The sequence below is a fragment of the Arvicanthis niloticus genome, chromosome 16 (assembly GCF_011762505.2).
Source record: "Arvicanthis niloticus isolate mArvNil1 chromosome 16, mArvNil1.pat.X, whole genome shotgun sequence".
In the NCBI taxonomy this organism is placed as follows: domain Eukaryota; kingdom Metazoa; phylum Chordata; class Mammalia; order Rodentia; family Muridae; genus Arvicanthis; species Arvicanthis niloticus.
In genome coordinates, this window is record NC_047673.1 from 39,061,946 (window position 1) to 39,080,069 (window position 18,124).

Sequence of the window (18,124 nt, forward strand, 5' to 3'; positions counted from 1 at the left end):
GATAAATGATGTAAGACTATCAGGCAGAAAAAAATTACAAGACACTCTGGGAAACCTCTCGGGGAGATGAGGTATTCCCAATAGAAGCCTGAAAAGGTGGCTACCTGTATCAAAAGTTCTACAACCTGCCCTGACAGCAGTAACCTCTGGGGATACATTTTCAAGCACACAGGACTGTGGGGGTACATGAGAAGATAATGACTTGGGAGAACCAAAAGGATTGGGAGCTCAAAGCATTGGTTTAGAAATATGAAGGGTCCCCTGTAGATTAGGAGTGTTGGGGTATGATAAGGATTGAAATTCGGATCCTCAAATCAATTGGAGACATTGCAAAGATTTAAGCTAGACGAGCCCTGATCACATTTGGAGTTTGAGATCATTACCCAGAGCACAGCTTACAACAACAGACAGCTCACTGGAAATGGCTGTTCTCGCCACAGAAGAAGCAATAAGAAGCAGAGAAAAAGGACACGCCCTTGAAGAAGAGGGGCAGATGCTCCAAGAGATATTCAGGAGGTGAGGTTGGTGGCGATAGTCTACAGATGGTATTACAGACTTATTATCTAGTGGGTAGAACTTACAGAACCAGTCGGTTCTGTTGGTAGTGAGCCCCGGAAGGTTTTCTCTACATTCTAAAGTTTCAAAACACTAAAGTCTATTATTGGCTACCCTGAAGATAAACACTACAATTAAGTGGCAAATGAGACCAAAAGATTTTATTAATTTTGCCAATGGAAATAACATCACTTAAATATTTCTCAGCTGCAGCTTCATTGAACTAATTGTTTGTCCTGCTGATATCTTTCTATAGGGTATTTTTTTATTTATTTACATTTTAAATATTATCCCCCTTTCTGATTTCTCCTCCACAAACCTTCTATCCCATCCCCTCTCCCCCTGCTTTTATGAGGGTGCTCCCCCATTCACCTACCCACCCACTCCAGTCTCACTGCCCTAGCATTCCCCTGTACTGGGGCATCAAGCCTTCCCAGAACCAAGGGCCTCTCCTCCCACTGATGCCAGACAAGGCCATCCTCTGCTACATATGTGGCTGGTGCCATGGGTCCCGCTCCATGTGTACTCTTTGGTTGGTGGTTTAGTCCCTGGGAGCTCTGTGATTTTTTTTTTTTTTAATAAGCAGCTCAATTTGCTGATTTGGGTTCTGTTCTTGCCTTTACAATCACGTGTTCAAGCAGCAGCAATGAAACAGAAGGTTCAGACATCACCACGTGTACACAAAATAAAGAAGAGATCAAACTTGGAATCGAGAGTTTTTACTTGGCCCAGTATTGGAGGCTTTGCAAAATATGATTGCAGACTTTCTCTGAAAATAAGAACAAGTCCCGGGATCTATGTCAACACTCCCCAGAACCAGAGTTAGAGCTACAAGCTGCCTGACTTTCCTATTGGTGCTGGGAATCCCAGTTCTGGCCTTCTGCTTACATAGCAGGGGCTTTACTCACTTTGAGCTCCTCTCCCCAGGCGCCAAAATTCAGTTTCTTATGAGCAAAGCAGATACAGAACCAAAACAATGCACGGCTCTTACATTTCTGTTGGTAAAGAAATATTTTTGCCTCTTAGAGAAAACGATTTTTCTTAGAAGTCTTCACTTAATGTTTTCTTTCTGACCTTTTATGTAATTTGTTGGGTTTGGGCCCAAATCTATATTTTATACTCAGTATAGTTTTCTTCATTGTTAATAAGACACTTAAAAGTAAAACATACTCATAAGTATATTACTGTAAAATTTTTTCTTACAGTAGAGATAAAGACCTTGATAGCACAATAGTGGTAAAGTTAGTTCTCTCGATACAGAAGGCCTGTATTTTAGACCCACGTAACCCCATTACCTCCGTGGTCCTGGAATGCCTCCGAATTCTTCTATTAATAACAACATCCACGAGAGTAGGGCAAACCGATGGATGACAATTACCCTGGACCTTGAACCAGGGAATTCTACAAATGAGAAAAATTGTCCTCTGATCTTTTTAAAAAAATACACTTTCTTTGTGGCGCATTGTCCACGAAGTATCCCCTTGGCATGAAATGCTTAAAACACACACAGACAAATGAACAAACCTCTTTACCCGATTCCTGCTAGAACCTGCTGAGATACAATTTTCCGTGCGCAGGGCGCCAGCGATCAGTCACAGGCACTTAAACTCACTGGTGTCATAAACCAGAAGGGTCAGTCAGAAGTTCCTCCCTGGGATATAATCTATGTCCAAAATTTGCCTGGTAAACAGGGTAGTTCTAATAACTTTTTTTTTTTTAATACTCAAAGTCGAATGCTTCAAGGGGAAGCAAAACCTATGGGAACTGCTCGGAGGTATTTGCAGCAAATGGCTCCATGTCCATATTTGCGTTCTTGACATAGTTTCTGATTCCGCAAGAATAAAAGATGTCAAAACTTGTAGCAGTGTCCCCAAATCTCAAGTGTCTCAGTAAAGCTGTGGAGTGGTTTTCGTATGCCTTTATAATGTTTGGGGTTGAGGGCTGTTAGGCTGTAAGTGGAGATTCAGTAGTCAAAACAAAACACCCCTCCCCCCCACACAAAACAAAACAAAACAAAACAAAACAAAACTTTTTAAAGAGCACATTTTCTTAAATAAATAGAGCCCAGGAAAGACGTTCATATGAAGCACTAAATGCCACTTCAAAGCCCTAAATAGGCTAGAACAAATAAACTGACCCTCTCATCTTGACCTAAATTATTGCTTAAACAAAGGTACACATTCCTAATTTACATGAAAGGCAATTAGGCCTGCTGCTGACAGTGTGAGGAGAGGTGCATCTGCCGGGCATGCTTTTATACAAAAACACAACAAAGACAGAAGTCCTTTCTTTCTTTCTTTTTTCTTTTTTTCTTCCTTTCTTTCTTTCTTTTTTCTCAGCCACTATCTACTGAGGGCAAGGAACATTACTTAAAATTTTTAACTTATTTGGGTAAAAGGTTGTTATTACTGTAATACATTCTTCAAGTACGTTTCCTTTTTTATCATTAAAATGTCATTGCAAATAACCTGCAAATGGAAAACATTAGGCCGTGAGATTCACCACAGCCTGCTCCTATATATCGCAACAACCTTTGTGCAGTTAGGACAGGTGGTCAGAAGTGATGGCGTCTCCTACTGAGTGCCCATATCCTCCATCAGCTATATTTTTATTCGGTTACATTTTTAACACTGCTCCCTGGAGAGAAATTTTTTTTCCCCTTTCCTCTGAAATGCTTTGTAAACAAACTTGACTTTGAAAAAACAAAACAAAACAAAACAAAACAAAACAAAGGAAAACAATAACTGGTAATCCCATGCAGGGATGTTTTTGTTAAAGTGCAAAGTTGTTGTTGGTTAGCCTAACTGCATTTTTCTAATCTATGTGTCCTCCTGTCCTCCTGGATGCTTAGTGATACTGCAAATGGTCTCTCTTTTTCTTTATTAGAAAAAATGCTTTTGCAGCCAGAATTTAAATGAAGAGACAAAGGTGGGTTACTATTAGCATTTCGATCTTCCTCTCTCCCCCTTATATTTATTTATTCACTAATCCATTCATCAAATATTCACTATCTACCCTCCATTGATTTAAAATTGATTTTAAAGCTTCTTTTTGAGAATTTTATACATGAGTGCTGTATATTGCCATCATCTCCCCGGTGCCTCTACACACTCGCTCTCATTTTCTCCTTACATCAACCTCTTGAACTTGTGTCCTCTTCCTCATGTCTGTGGTGGGATGCTGGCGGGTGTGGTCATATGAAAGCAAGTGCATCATTAAGAGTTGATGGGTGCAACATCCCTGTCCTGTCCAGAAGATAATAGTCTGTAGCATCGCTGCTGGTGCACTGGCTCTTACAACCTGCCGCCTGCTGCCTGCACCTTCACAATGTTCCCTGAGCCTTGGGTGTAAGGGTGTGTTATCATCTCCCAGGTGGTGATGGGCATTCCATAGTCTGTGACTGTCCACATGTTGACTTAGTGTGGTTCTCTGTAGTAGCCTCTGTCTGCTGCAAAAGGAAGCTTCTCTAATGAGCTGTAGTCATCTATGGGTGTCAATGCAAGTGCTTAGAAAGTCATTGGATACAGTGCAGTAGTGATAGGTTTTCTTCTGGAGCCAATTTGCAGCCCTACCACGCGTGCTTGGTGAGGTTTATAGTACGAAGCATTGAGTTCCCCTCTCTGGAGCCTTTAGACTATTGTTTATCTCCAAGATATTATGGCCACTACCACTCTATTACACATATCTTGCTTGCCAGTTCTTATTGTAATCCTCAGGATTTAGCACAGAGTAGGATGGGACTGTTGGTAACTTTTGTTCCTCTAGCAGCTTCCAGTGCTCCTTCCAGTTCGATGTCAGCTGTGTATCCTGAACACTCATATGCAACAAGGACAGAACGGTCAACAAGGGAAGTTCCATTTTTGCTTTTATAGCAGAAAAAAATAATTTAGATGATTTTTAAGCCAAAAGAGAAAAGAACTAAATGGAGCAAGAGAAATGGCCCAGTAAATAACAGTGCTTGATCTGAATCACAAAGAGCTGAGTTCGAATCCCTAGTGCCCACATAAAAAGAGAAAGGGCCAAATGAGGTTGTGTGTGTATGTGTGTGTGTGTGTGTGTGTGTGTGTGTGTGTGTGTGTCTGTATACCCAGTCTTGGAGAGCAGAGATAGGTGGATTTCAAATCTCAGCACACCCAGACATTGGAAGAGCTTCTAGTTCTGCAAGAGACCCTATTTCAAGGTAATAACTTGAGAGTAAGGACAACAGAAGACATCTGATGTCCTGATCTTGCTTCCACTGTACCTGTACATTTGTGTACACTTGTACACTAGCATGCATTTCTGTATGCACATAAAACACACAACAACAACAATAAGAACAATGTTTGATAACCATTTAATATAAAATATATTCTGTGGAGAGTATAACAGAATTTTTGTGAATTTGGTTGTAGTCTTATGGTTTGTTTGTGTGTATGTGTGTGTGTATGAGAGAGACAGAGAGAGAAAGAGAGAGAGAGAGAGAGAGAGAGAGAGAGAGAGAGAGAGAGGAATAAACAAGTAGAAATAATAGGAGATGTGAGATGTGTGAAGACGAAGGTCCATCATGAGCTAAGACCCCACGTGGGACAACAAATCCAAAATTCTCAGGACACATTGGTGAACTGGATGTAGTCTCAGGCAGGGCTGGAGAGTCAGGTAGATGGAACGTTAAGAGTCAGTGTGAAACTGATTTTTGACTCTAGGGAGTGATGGAAAACCACAGGCAGATTAACGTTCAGAAGTGCCATGATTGACATCCAAGGACAACATTAGGGCTTTTCAAACATAGCCAAGTATGTCTGAGGTGTTAGCAAGGCTTCACTAGACACTTGTTTCATGGAAAGAGGAAGCTAAGAACATTTTGAATGGAGCTGGTCAGAGATACTCAGCTTTCTGTAGTAATTAGCACTGGTAATTTGCTGGCTCTCTTTAGGCATCTATGTCTTATGCAACCAACCAAAAAAAAAAACTCAAGTAAATATTTTTTTTTCTACCATAATTTTTCCAAGGGAAATGAGGTCAGCCTAGAGGCAAAACGTCTATTTGATTTTTCAGGCTTGTTCTGATCTCATCTTTTCCTAATAGAACCAGGACACTCGAGTAAGAAGTTTCCACGTTTCCACGGAAGACATCATGGGACTTAGCCTCTGTGGCTGTAGTCATGGGATGGACGTTGCATTTATAGAACTAAAGATGCTGAACAGAGGAGAGGAGAGATGTCTACAGCATCTCATCTATATCCCCCAGTGGAGGCTTCAGTGAGCACTGGATGACAGGAGGCTTGCCCATGGCACAGTTTGCAAAGAACTAGGCCACCAGAAAACAACAAACATGGTTATCTGACTCAGAGGAGGCATCTTCATTTTGTTTGCCAGGGATTTAGAGAGTAGGAGGCTAGATCTCCAAAGGTTGGGTGGGTTATTACCAGAAGTATGGTACCAGGCTGATGTCACTACAAACCAATAATCCATGGATTATATGAGAGCAGTTTCAGAAAGGGAATAGTGTCATTAGCCCGATAGTTCTATCCTACCTCAAAATTAAATCTGAGTAAGATATTACGTACTCATACACAGCCACAGCATGGCCTATTTTTCACAATCCTTGGAGCTGGTAGAAGTTTATATCCTGTTTTGGCCCCTACACTCTGTCACTGGGTTACTTAGGAAACTGTCTTCATCTTTCAATGCTTCTGTTCTTTTCCCAGTGTAAAGAGAATATATTTATAGAGATGCTATAGCACATCTACCATGAGAGAACTACCAGCAAACTATTAGCTGTAATTGCATCCTCAAATACGTGGTAACATATGGTTTCTCCAAGTCTTCATTTATGCATCTATTCAGAGGAAGACGTTGAGTCAATGTTCTTCACAGAGCATCTAGAGTCTTAAAGCACCAACTATTTCATCAATGTGAAGAATTGCTAACAACACAATAGAAGATTTCATTTACACTGGATAAATATTGTTATCTTCATTTTGTAAAGATCAGAGGGAAGCACAGAACTAAAGTCGTCTCTTGTCAAAGAAAATACCAGAGTTTCAGATTAGAATACTGCCTTTCAGTAGTTCTTTGGTGTATTGTTGGACAAAGGCTTCTTAGAGCAAATAATCCCCATCCATTCAACTCAGTTCAGACAGGCCAAGTGATTGCAACTCAGCCAATTCCCCTCTCCGCCATTCAGCTCACATTCCTGAGTTAAGCTAGTAATTAACAAAACAAAATACTACAAATGTCTGAGATAGTGGTATTGGCTAATCAGAGGAGATGGCTGTAGAGGATGGAAGGCAAAGAATTCTCTTTGCAGAACTCTACTGAAGGAGAGAAACTTACCAATTCAATAGCATGGCACATATATTAATTAATATTGAAAAATCCCAAGAAGCATCTCTTAGTAGACTAGAGATAAACAGTACTTTATCTGGTTATACAAATAAGCGCTCACTCGGAATTAGACATTCCCTGGCCTCAGATGATCGCAGCAACCCTTTCTGCCCCAGGGAAATATACATGTATTTCCTAGTCTCACCATAGATTCCTATGGTTTGCATTAGCGTTTGATATAATAGCATAAGCTCCTTACCTTGCTCAGTGGCTTTCAGATCTCTGCTCTGTCTTTTTTTCCCTCTAAAGACATCCCAAATCAATCCTAAAGTGTGATTAAATTTGTGAAGTAGCAAAGAGAAATTGTCTTAGTCAGTGTCTCTAAGAACTCTGGTGGCCTCAGAAGAAGTCCCAGTTTGGCTGTTCATGTACATTTGTTATGCAAATCAATATTATGACAAATTATAGGATTTAAAAACTTCTTTCCCATGGGTATTATACAAAGTAAGAACTGGGATAAAAATTCTGTTAAAAGCTGATCTTGGTTTATTCCATCCTAGTATACTTTATTCTCTTCTGGGCTACTATGTAAGGCTATGAGTGTACATATGTGTATGCATATGTGTGTATATGCTTGTGTGTATATGTGTATATGTATGTATATGTGTGTATGTGTGTGTATACCTGTATGTATATGTATGTTTATATCTGTATGGATATGTGTGTTTGTATATATATATATATGTATATACCTGTGTGTATGTATATGCATGTTTATATATGAATGGATATGCATGTATGTGTATATATATATATGTGTTTGTGTATATACCTGTGTGTATGTATATGTGTGTTTACATATGTATTGAATATGTGTGCATGTATGTGTGTGTGTTTGTATAAGTATTGTGTATGTATGTTATATGTGCATTTTGTAAGGTTAGCACAGTCAAACCAATGAACCAAAAGTTTATTGTGAAGAAATGATTCATGAAAATCCTATCTATTCTCTTTCCTAAGCAAATGTAATGCTACATACATGTAAAATAAAATGCCATTCTTCTGGGTCAAGAAAAAAGCTCATTTTCATATGTATACTAGCAAGCTGATTCTATTAGACAGAACAGAACACCTAGACCAAGTTCTCAGCCTTCCCTTGTTGAACTGGGAGTTTCTTGCTCCTCTTGGACTGGGGGGAGCAGAGCAGGAGGCTGCAGGGTAGCATCTGTATGGGTGAGGGGACCTGGGAACAATGACAGGGCAGAGGGAAAGCAGAACGAACTGTGGCCTTAAGGAAGAGAAAAGAGAGCTGAGTCCGAACTTACTCTGAGTTCCGAATCTAAAACCAGCACAAGGGCCCTCATGAGCGTGACCTGGTCTGTGCTTGGAATGCATGTTAATTATAAAAAACAATTAGAGAACTTTGCATATGGGGCTGTTTTGTGACTTTTAGTAAATAAATTCCAGAAAAAGCTGAAATTGACTTAATCATTAATGCTGTTGTAGAGACTTTAAATGATTAGTGTTGTGATTTTTTTCTTTACTAATACACTGACATCAAAAGTGGTCACTCTTTATTATCATTATCTAAAATAGATTAATGTTGGGGAAATGATCTAAAATAAATAAAAATATCAAATGTGAAGGTGATTCTTTAAAAAGAAAAGAGTGAGCCAGGACTACAACTTGGTGGTAGAATGCTTGTCTAGCCTGCCCTGGACTCAAATCCCTGGTACCACCAAAAAGAAAAAATGTTCCTTAGTTGCCTACAGTTTTGCGGTAGGGGCCAGGCATTTGGGTTTCTGCCCACCCACATCTGCATGTGTGTTGTTGTTGTCCATGTTCAGCTTGTGCTTAGGCAGCCAAGGGAGTGACATTTATGGATATAGCTTCTGATTATAGGGAACTAAGGAATGCTGAGGGCAGGAGAAAGACTTCCTCAGAAAAGAGTACATCAAGTACTTATCCAGTACCAAATCACTAGCCATGAAAATATGTATCACAATTAATTAATACAAAGCAAGTTACATTTATATATTTAGAAATATAAATGTATATACATGCATATACATGCATGTGTGTACACGCATGTGTATGCATATATGCATACACGCATGCATATATGTATATATGTAACAATTAATAAAAAAAATTTCTGAATTTGAAATAGGGAAGGGGTATATAGGAGAACTTGGAGGCAGGAACGAGGAGAGACAAAGAATGTAATTATATTATAATTTTAAAAAATAAAAGAAAAACATTGCAAACCTTTGGGATGGCATGGAGAATATCAATTTTAAGAATACCACCATATTAACAAGATCATAAAATAAATAAAACAAATAAGACGGAAACAAAAGAAACAAAAATCCCCAGAAAACAGAACAAAACACTCAAATTACATGTGATTGGCATATTATTGGCAAAGGAATTACTAGTTTGTGTGGCTGGTGTTAATAACGTGGGCACTTTGGCCTCACTCAGGTATTTCAAATGCTCTGCTAAGCAAGCCAATCTCTCCTATGGAGAACACCAAAGGAAGAGTGCTGGTGGTGGGCTTGATCACATTCTCTAGATAACTCAATCCTTAATTTTTCTCTCCTTAGAATTCCCGTGGAAGCCAGTTGGCAGAAGGTGTAGATGGCCTTGACTTAAGGTCCTCAGTGGAGGGCATCAGTGGAGATAATAAGTTGCAAACAGTGGCTTCCCAAACCACCTTTACAAACGTGTTCCGACCACCAAAGCAAGCCATGCCAACAAAGATTCAGAAGCAGTGCTGTATTTCCCGGAGCTCATTCAGAATTAAATACCATTTTAAAAATAGAGAACAACTTACCCGTAAGCCAGGCAATCACTAGTACCTCACTGTAGTACTACAAACTTGAGGAATTTCAGTTGTGAAGAAAGACTAGAAACATAAATATGTGTGTGTGTAAATACATATACATACACACACATATCTCTATATATGTATACAATATTTTTGTTGCCCAGCGTATTTCTACATAATATTCCAGTCATCTATGCCAACTCCGCATGGTAGCATGAATGTCTCTCCAACAGAAAAAGAGGTGAACATGGACCATATTAAACACATCGTAAGAGAGGGACCTCCACTGTTCAAGGCTGCCACCTGGCTGAAAAGGACATCAGCTTCCCAAAGTCATCAATAGTGACTGATTGACTTAAGTGTTTCTCAGTACAAGCCAAATGGCATCCAGGACTAGGCTCGTAGATGTTCTGCTGCAGATCTCCATGGTTCTAGCTAAGATCCTAGAGGCAAACTATGAATGAATAAGGTCATCTTTAAAAGTTCAAAAATTATGAATTAAAGAATGCCAAACCACTAAAATTTCCAAGGTTTTTTGCACACCTGCAAAGAAAATGAGTGTGCTTGGTGATGGCTGCCATTTTATGAAATCCAGTAGGAAGTCCAAAAGGAGAAAAACAAAGATGTTCGCGATGCTATTTTTAAGTGTGACTTTTATCCCTCCGCCTTGATATTAACATTCTAACAAGACAAAAGGGGTTTGAGGAACTATAAGACCACCTGGCTGCCATTATGCATAGCTGAGCCCTCAGTCATCCTTGACAACTGAACAGCCTTTGGAGGAGGGTGGAGGGCAGCTGGAGACAGTCCCGGAGGAGGCCCAGGCACACGACACAACCAGAGTTGGTTGCTGGCATCCGCCAACAGGAAAAAGATTTCCATGACCCATCATTCTAAGTAGAAGGTTAGAGTAGAGTCCGGGAATTCCTCCTTTCACTCTCTTTTTGAAAATCAGGTATATTTTACAAGGGAGACATGTATGCAAATGTACTGTTAGGGGTTTTGTGTGTTTCTTAGTTGACACACCCTAAAACACATTCAGTCCATTGGCGTAGAAGATTTCTCCTAATTCTGGCCGTTGCGTTCATAGCAAATGAAGCCAGGATTGGCACGCTTGGTTTGATAAAAGTCTACCATTAATTAAACATTTCCTTAGACTCCCTGCATGTCAGTTGGAGCGGTTGATCCCTGCTCGTCCGGCCTTTGGTCCCACAGCATGCTCGCCGAGCTTGGAGCCTTCTGCAGACTCTTCTGCCCCTGGTGCACCTCATTAGGACGGGCTTCCTAGAGTTTAGTGAGGCTAAACGCTTCCCCAGTGCCCCATCCATTCCGCTGCAACCTATTTGTTTTGTTTCTCATCTCAGGATCAGCTTGCCTGTGCCTTCCAACATGACAATTAGCTAATTTAATAAATCTAATTGAGTCCAATGTGCCGCTGTGAGGGAACCGGAAGAGGGGCCCTGCCACTGCCTCTGGGTCTTCCGTTCACCAAACTCACATTTTAATAATACACTCTTCTGAGGAGACGGGCTCATTCCTATCTCTAAAAGTGGAAAATAGATTTCGAGTTTTTTTGAGCCAGCTTTGACTGACTAGTAGTGCCTACTTATAAATCTAGGATACCTACGGATTGTCAAATATGATCTAGAGGGGTTTTTGGAAGTAGTTTAATGTTTAATTAGTCACGTCACTACGGATTCACTAATGAAGCCTGTATATCTGATGTCCATGTTATATTTGACAGTGTTGAAGGCTAGCAGAAAACACACCAGTTCGTTAGGATATAAGGTGAGTTTTTTTTTTTTTTTTTCACCAATTTTATAGTGCCATAGTCTTCAAAATTATAGGTATAGAATATAGCATCCAAGGAGAATGGTGAAGCTCTTCATAAAATAAAAACGTATTTGCAGAAAAAAAAAAAAATGACCTACATCCTGGTTGTAGATTCTGAGTCTACAATATTTTCTCTGCTCCTCATAGTTTCCTCTCATGGATGCTTTTCTTTTTTCTGACCTGAGCACTAGGAATCCTGGAGTAGCTGATATTAACACCAGAGAGAAAAAGAGGCTCGGAATAAAGCAGGAGCAAAGGAAGAAGTGCATATCAGAAAGGAAATGTATACTGGGATGAAGACAAACATCCAACAAATCCCAAACCACCGAGCTGATGCATCCCAGAACTGAAGCTTCCTAAGGCCAGTGCAATACACACTGAACAAAGCAACGTGGATTCACAACAATGGATGCCCCACGAGAGCTAGCTGGGAGGAAGGCACTTAATTTGGGTTTATAAGCTCAAGGGTTTAAAAAAAAAAAAAAGAAAAAGAAAAAAAATTAGTGTCAGCATGGGAATCAGGAATGGGGTCCTTCTATTTTGAAGAGTACAGATACTATCCCTCAAGCCCCTGTGAACTTCATGTTCGTATAGCAGCAATAGGACAGAAATCTGTGGAGACTGGAAGACTTTGGATGCAGTTAACATCTCTGTTGGTCTCTTGGATTGTTCATAATTCACTGAGAAGGAAATGTGAAGAATTGACTTTAGGAGGCAGCAAGTTGAGGGGATATGTATGTATCTGAGGGGACGGAGGTTTAAACTACCGTGAAGTTGCATGATGCTGAGGGTTGAGAAGATGGTTCAGCAGGGAAAAAAAAATGTTTACTGTGAAAGCCTAGTGAGACCTGAATGAGATCCCTGGAATCTATGGAAAGGTGGAAGGAAAGAACTCACCTCACAAAGTGTTCTTCTGACCCTCGCAAGAGCACAGTGACCGTCTTCCATCATGCATATGCACACCTGACCAGTTTTGGAAACCACAATACAGTCATCATGGACATGCCCATGGGAAGGTAGCTCACAATGAAGCTGGCGAGGTGGGAAGGGAACAGATGCTACAGAATACTGTATACCATGCTGAATTGTGGATTTTTACAGAAAGAGGACAGAAGTGTGCTTACAGGACGATGAGACTATGGTCTGCTTCAGCACAGACGATGAGCTAGTTAGGAGTCTGATTAAGGAAAGCGGGGGGGGGGGGCGGGGGGTGGAACACACAAAGTAGGATGTGCAAGAATTTGGAAGAAGACCAAGGCAAGACACAGGGAAGGTGACTGAATATAAGAAATCAGTAGGAAGTAAAATCAAGTGACTCTGCTATGAGAAGCAAGATGCTGAGAATGGCTTCCTGTTCAGTCTTCAACTGCAAGTGTGTGGTGTCTGTCAGCAAAGAAGGGAAGAGCGGAGGAGCATCAGAGTTTGAAGAGGAAAGCTGCTCAGTTTTGTCTTCACTGAGATACGGGTGGACAGGTTCAAGTGTGTAATTGGACTTCCAAGGAGGTATGAAGGTTATATGCATGTGTTTCAGAGGTAGTTCAGGTAGCAATTATAGCCACTGGCATACAGTGTTCTTGGAAGCACGAAGAAGACATCAAAAACTACCATGTCAGTTGAATACAGAAGAATTCTGTGAACTGGTTAGAGAGGATGCCACTGAGAAGTTAGTGTCTTGTTGAAGGCAGTGGTCTTGCAGCAGTCACGGCAGGTATGTTAAAAACTGTCAGCTTTCACATGGACTCAACATACGTTAATTAGGTTTTAGTATCTTCAGGTTCAAAGTCTCCACTTCTTTCCAGGACATACAGTCAACTGAAAGGTTGTGTTCCTATTTTAACTTCTCGTATTTTGCCCTGAAAAAGTGTGATTTTAATAAAGTATATATAAGACTGTGCTTTTGAAACTTGATATTATTTACTCAACTAAAAGCATTAGAAAACAAGAGAAAAATTTTAATATGTTGTTGAATATCAAACCTGAGCTTAGGATATTAATGTATAGCAATATTATTTTTTTGTTGCAAAGTTGAATTTGCTTATTTTAAAGTACAATATTTTTAAAAACTATATAAGCTGAATGGTTTGTTTTTAAGTCAGAGGTTATTCAGTTCTCTATTTATTAGAATATATGTACTTATATTTAAAGTACCAAGTGTTAGTCACTTATATTTGATAATTTTTTAAAGACTCACTTCAACTTTTAATTTTCATATTAGTGTTTATATATAAATGTATGATCACATGTATATGCAATTCAGAGGCACTCTTAAGCATAATACAAATTTTTCTTTTTTCAGAATAAAATTTAATTTGATAATACTATGTTGAAAGAAATAAAGTAATGTTTCCTTTTACTTTTATAAAGAACTCTTTTACTAAGACTTAAACATTCTTGACTTTAGCCAGCTTTGAGATGACTATTGAACCAGAAGTTTTCCTATTTCTTCACTTACAAAAGTGAATATTCTTTTTCAATGATATTTAGATAACAAGAATAAGAAAACAGATGAACAGTTAAAACATCAGACAATTATTCTTTAATATTCTTGCATGAGTTAAATAAAGATGTGAAATATCTAAGATATTTATTAGAGTAGCCAACTTAGATATGGAAAATGGTTTTCAGATTTTCAAAAACCCATAAAATGAAAAGCAGAGCCATGAGGAGGAAAGCACAACATAGGAAGAAGAGGAAGCAGGCTGGAAACCTATCTATCCCTGTACAAGAAGTTATAGCACTTGACATCTGTATCATTTAATAAACATTAGTGAGACACATATCGCATAATGACTGAATAATAAGAAAACAAAGTCACTATTGTGTTAATTTTTCATTTAATAATATTAGGTCTACTTAAAAAAAACCTGCTTAGGAAGAAAATCAAGTCATTGGAGAACCATAATGCTGTCTAAAATTTACATATTCACGACACATAATTATGAACTATTTCATCAAATGAAAATGTGTATTTATATTTAATTTATTTTAAGCGGCTGATGCATGGATTATATTAGCTCTATTTTCTCTAAACCTTAATATAATGTTATCTAACTTCAGGACATTGGAAGGAATTATTGGCTGTATGCTAAGACAGCAATATTTCAAACTGTACAGAAATGTTGGTAAGCTTATACTAATTTATATATTACTCTCTTCAAGAACGCTGATAAGACAAAGATGAAATACAATTGTAATTAGGAAGATGCAGAACTACGAGAAAGTAAATGCAGCCATCAAGAATACCTGCTGGCTCCCAGGTAGAGTTGGTACTTAACTTACCTTCATGCTGTGCATATACTATTTGTATTTCCAGAAATCTCCATTAGTCAAGTCACTAGTGGCTAACCAATTAAACAAGTAACCAGCGTATCTCACTCAAACAAGTATAATATGGCAGTTGCTGGGGTGACTTTATAAACATTCAGGTGGGTCAATGTTAGCACCAGCCTCAATCTAATGCTCTACCACATGACACAGGCTGGCCAAGGGACGAGTCACGGGCAGCTTGAGATTGTCTGCCACAGCTGAGAGTTAAAACACCAAGTGCAGCTTATGTGGGCGACAGTCTTCAGCAGCACGGGAGAGAGACAGACCTCAGGAAGGACGGGTGACCTTGCCTACACAAACGAACTCCCCAGATCCCCATCGCAATGTTTAATAGCCAGCTCTATTAAACAAGAACATTAATTAATAACAGTATTTTGAAGCCCAGGTGTGTCAGTTTGTTACTTTTAATAAGCTCATCCGTGATATGAAGACTCAAGAACAAAATCCCGGTTAAACCTGGAGTCATTAATTGGAAGAACGGGGCGAGAACTTGGTCATGGGGGAATAAGACAGGACCCCACCATGGGAGAAAGGCAGTACTGACAACACAGAGGCCAACTAAGGATGTTGGGTCTATAACCAAGATGAACTTCCTGGTACCTCTAACCCCAGAACAGGATTAATGAAGAATCCTGAAGACAGGTAAGACCTAATTCAATGAGAAAGTGAGAGAAAGGAGAAAAAGAGCCATAAGGACCGTGAGTGGCTGTCAGTTCGAGGTCAATGAGTGGAGAAGCACCTTCTCTCCGGATCTCCAATATCTAAACCCTTGAGCACCCACACCTTAGACTAGCTTCCTGTGTAACCACAAGAGTGCAGTGAAATAAGCATGCTCCTGCCTCAGGAAAAGGTTTCCTCTACTGTAATGATTTAATCTGAAAAGGGTTGGGATTTTTACATCCCTCCTAACCTAAAACTAAACATAACTGACATTTTGTACAATGGGTTGACGACCAACACAGGCAAGCTGAGACTTCAATTGGAACATGGGAAACTCCTCCACGCTATGCAAAGCGTTTTCAAAAGACCTTTGTTTGTGGTTTTCCAGCTTGATAAATTTCCTCCAGATTTCTGTGTCGAATCATCGATGGAATCTAAAGATACAGTCATTGAGTTCATCAGTTTGGTCTAATGTCTCTTTCTTCATTTCAGAAAAACTTTATACTTTGCAGATATAATGTTATCTTTGCAGATTGAATTAAATATACTACTTAAATTTTAGGAAAAGCTGTTTTCATTTTTGATTTTTTTTAAATATAAAAAAACTTTTTATTGCTTCTTTGTGAATTCCTCATTATGCATCCGTATCCTGCTCATTTCCTACCCCCTCATACCCTCCCTCCACCCTTTCAACCTGTCCCTCATCAGAGGAAAATAAAAATCTCACTGTGGAAGCTGTAGTGTGTCACAGTGTGTCCTATAGGATATCCTTTTGTCTACACTTGTTTGCTCGCAAATTTTCATTGCAGTTGATCCTGGAACTTCGAGTGACTCCTCTCGAATATCCTGTGGTTGCCCTGTGCCAGGGAGATCCTATAGTTTTGGATCTGTAGGACCGGCCCCGTTATGCACTCTAGTAGTTCACCAATGAGGTAGCTGTTGGGGTGAGCTAACTCAAAGCCCTGGATCTGGGTCTGAGAGGTATCTGAGCTGAGATACAGGGTCTGCTCTCCTGAGTGTTGCAGCTGATGAGGGAGGGACATGGTCTGTTTTCCCACTTTCATGACTCTGGAACCAGCTTCCATAGATAGCAAAGGGTGAGACAGGGGCGGAGGTTGTCTCTCCCTTGTCTACAACACTATAGCAGACCATAGCACTATAGACAGGGCTGGCTCTCCTACACTCAGGCCCTCGGAGCCACCTTACTGGCATCCCCTAACATCCAGGGCCAGCTCTATTGTGCTGCCCAGGTAAGGAGCCAGGGTAGCTCTCCCAGTATGATGACCTATGATAGCCAGCTTTCCTGCCTACCATTAATGGCAAGGGCAAGGGGTGGAGCGGGGTTCCTGTATGGTAGACAAGTTGCTGAGCCACCTCTTCCATGCTCATGTCCTCAGGACTGGCTTGCCCACAGTTCTGTCACCAGGGTCGGCTCTACTGTCCTGTCCAGGCGAGGTGCAGTGCCTGCTCTTCCAAGTGCTGCAGCTGGTGAGGGACAGGGACAGCTCTCTGCTCTCATGACCCTAAGGCTAGGTCTTCCACCTGCTGCAGGTAGTGAGGGGTTAGGGGGAGGCGCGTATCTCTCTCTTATCCTCTCCACTGCATAGGAGACTCCCACACTTGTATCTTCAGGGCGGCTCACCTGCAACTCCTGCAATGTGTAGGGCCTGCTCTCCTGAGTACTGCCCTGGCAAGGGGTGGGGTCAGCTCTCCTGCTCTCCTATCTCTAGGGCCAGCTCTCCCATGATGCCCGGGTGAGGAGGGGTGGGGCCAATTCTGCACAGCCCCCAGCCATCAACCTGTCTCCACTAAGCAACTCAGAGCAGGGACATCTGCCTGGCCTGTGGTGGTTACAGACCGCTGCTGTTGAAGAGCCATGTACCCAGATGTGGTACCCAGCAGTAGCACAGGCCAGGACCCACTATGTTCCCAGGTAGCATTACTGGCTACTCACAACAGGTTGTTCCTCGCTACCCTCGAGTCTCCAGCTCTGCCTCTCTTCATTGTGCCCACATCCTTCTGTTTCTTTTCTCTTCCATTTCTCCATCACTTACCTGCTCCTCTTAGTGGTGCCCAGAGTCTCTGAATGTCTGGGGTCGACTCAGGAGTGCTATGTCCCACTAATGTATTACAGAGTCAGGCAGGGGTCATCTTGGGTATGGTCTGATTCCCCAGGCCTATGAAGAGCCCTACTGGTGGTCATCTCAGGCTAGTTCTTTCTTCAGGTCCCATGGTGACAGTCTGGTGGTCATCTTGGGTCTGCCCTTCACCCAGGCCTTCAGTCCCAGGCAGGGTTCTTCTAATCTTCTGCTTGCTCCTGGTCCTGGGAGCCTTCTCAGACTATTGGATTGATAGTCATCTTGGGCTCACTTTTTTCAGGGAATGTTAGGTTATTAATCATTTAGATGTCCATAGGTCAGGACACTGAGCATAGACACAGCCTCTCTCCTCTCCGCCACCGATGAGTGACACAGCAGCTATGCCTGCGATGCTCTGAGGCAGGCTGTTTGATGTTTCTTATTTCTCCGACTTTCTTGTCTGGATAGCCTTATTTGTCCACATCCTTTAAAGGAACTCAGTGTGCTCTTGAGTCACGCAACTAATTCCCTTA

The 18,124-nt window shown here is 40.8% G+C and overlaps 1 long non-coding RNA gene and 1 pseudogene across 1 annotated transcript in view; both read right to left on the bottom strand.

The window, feature by feature from the left end:
• LOC143434697 (uncharacterized) overlaps positions 1-18,124 on the bottom strand; it is a 1,324,052-nt gene that overhangs the window by 7,461 nt on the left and 1,298,467 nt on the right. The gene's annotated exons all lie outside the window — the stretch shown is intronic.
• Positions 17,895-18,016, bottom strand: LOC117722089 (small nucleolar RNA SNORA17; annotated as a pseudogene).